General features: G+C 41.8%; 1 pseudogene; it reads right to left on the bottom strand.

Moving 5' to 3' along the window:
* Window positions 1-625: 625 nt before the first annotated feature.
* On the bottom strand, window positions 626-1,327 carry LOC124528029 (pre-mRNA-splicing regulator WTAP-like; annotated as a pseudogene).
* Window positions 1,328-2,345: the final 1,018 nt, after the last annotated feature.

The raw sequence follows: 2,345 nt of genomic DNA on the forward strand, positions 1-2,345 counted from the left end.
ATGGCTAAATATATGAACTGCTTATACGGACATCTATTATTTGATTCTCTCGTAACTATTAAGTTGGTTCTTAGCAAATAAACTCTTTTTTTTTTAAAAATTTTTTTTTTCAACATTTATTTATTTTTGGGACAGAGAGAGACAGAGCATGAACGGGGGAGGGGCAGAGAGAGAGGGAGACACAGAATCGGAAACAGGCTCCAGGCTCTGAGCCATCAGCCCAGAGACCGACGCGGGGCTCGAACTCACGGACCGCGAGATCGTGACCTGGCTGAAGTCGGACGCTTAACCGACTGCGCCACCCAGGTGCCCCGCAAATAAACTCTTTAAAGGCAAAATTCACCTCACTTGGGTTTTGACCCAATAGTTTAATAATCATCATGAAATCCACAGTCTTATGGGCAAAACGGATCTACAGTGTCTCTAGGTCACTATGCTCAAGGTTAAGAGCGAGGCATATTCCATTTTTCACATTTTATGGAATTTTATATGTTCAATTCATGATTTTTAATCTAGGTTTACATTCCTCCCAACTGTCTGAAGACACAGTGTGCCGCAGACTTAAGGCTTCTGTTTGTCCATCTATTTTCTTCAAACAGAAACATTTCTCAAGCGTCCACATGTTCTAGAAGGGGAATTTTTTGGAGGCAGCCACTTCTTAGGAATAGTCCGACACCGTCAGGCCTCTGAAGCAAACGCTGAAACACAAGGTTCATCTGATAAGTTTTACGTGAACCGTTACAGGCTGGATAGTATAAGAATGCGATTTTTTTTTGGCTCAAAAAGTCTGAGTCGGGGTGTGGAAACGAGTATTTGGCTGTCCTGCCACTGCTTCCTCCCTGTGGGACTGTCATGGAGGTCTTGACTGGGGAGTACGACTTGTTTACCTACTAGGAGTAAACTTCCAGGCACTCAGTTCATTTTGGGCTTGCTCTGGTTTGCCTTTAGTCTGTTCTGGTTCACCTTTCATTTTTAGGAAAAACAAGCTGGTCACTGGGTCTACCATTGTTGATCTCAGTTGGGCAGCACTCTGCTGCTGGACTTGCCCGAGTTAATAGACTTGAGTGCTACATGCTACCTCCTGCTCCTTGCTTGTCAGTCGTATTACAAGGATGTCTTCCCTGTGAGCAGACTCTTGTGTCTTTAGTTTTTCTTCAGACTCCCTTAACCCCAGTTACCTCACCGGAACTGAGGTCTGTGTGCTCGCCCTCCGGAGCTTGGACGTATGCTTCCGATTGTCTCCATTGGAGAATTAACTCATCTCAGGCCGTAACTTTGAAGTGTGTTTCACTCAAACCTTTTTGGGAAGAAATTCCTCATTGGTCATCTTGAATCCTCTCTAGACAGAGTCCCCACGGGTACCAACGGTCACACAGGCCAAGGCGGCCCTTCCCACTCACCCAGGCCACCAGCCCATGCTACTGCTACCCCTACAATGCCCCTCGCGCCACAGCCCCGGTGCTCCCCTTTATTTGCTAAGACGTAATTGCCGAAAAGGAAGATTATTTATAGTCTTAAGGCTAATCTTTGTTATCCTCAAATTTTTCCTGTATTGGAACTCAAAAATATACTTAGCTATTTTGCTTTTGTCTAAGATTATGGAGAATACAAGTAGTAGAGGAAGCCTGGGTTCACCTACATAATATTTGAGGTTTTCTAAGTAAAAATGCTCTGTGGGATATAACTGGCTAAGTTTTCATGACTGGGCTCAGAGGTGGTGGTTGGGGAGGTAACAGGTATTTTAATCAAGAGACATGATGCCTAGTATAACACAGTTTACTTCCTTCATCTCATTATTACACTTTGCTTCCTTGTAAACTCTTTTGAACATGTAGTTTTTGAATGGTGATAACTGATTAAAGCAATTTGGCAATAAATGCTATAATTCAGTGTAATAAGGACATACATGTCTAGACAAAATAATATCATAAAATGTGTAGAAAAAAATCATGGCCTTGAATGGGGTTCTGCATAACCAATGTAGCATTTCACACTATCAAACCCTGAATTTTCCACACTGGCAAATGGGAAGTGACATTCATTAAAGTGAATAAAGATTGTCTGGCTAAGTCCTGAAACAACAAGGAAAATTTAGAGGCAATGTCTTGACATGATATGCTGAAAGCTGGCTCTATATTTACAGGTGATTTAAAGCTCTTTCTTTCATAAAGTTCTAACAAAAGTGCTATCTTTTCTTTTTTCTAGCATGTTCCACAGAGAATATTCCAGTATATAGATTACCAAGGGGAAAAAAAATACACACCTGGACTAAATAACAAGACTAATTAAAGGTCAATATACAACCCCAAGCCTCAAATCCTTATTGACCATGTGGACTTGGATAT

Source organism: Lynx rufus, unplaced genomic scaffold (genome assembly GCF_022079265.1).
Source record: "Lynx rufus isolate CCGP_SWC_20201006 ecotype Redwood Valley unplaced genomic scaffold, mLynRuf1.p SCAF_6, whole genome shotgun sequence".
Taxonomy (NCBI): domain Eukaryota; kingdom Metazoa; phylum Chordata; class Mammalia; order Carnivora; family Felidae; genus Lynx; species Lynx rufus.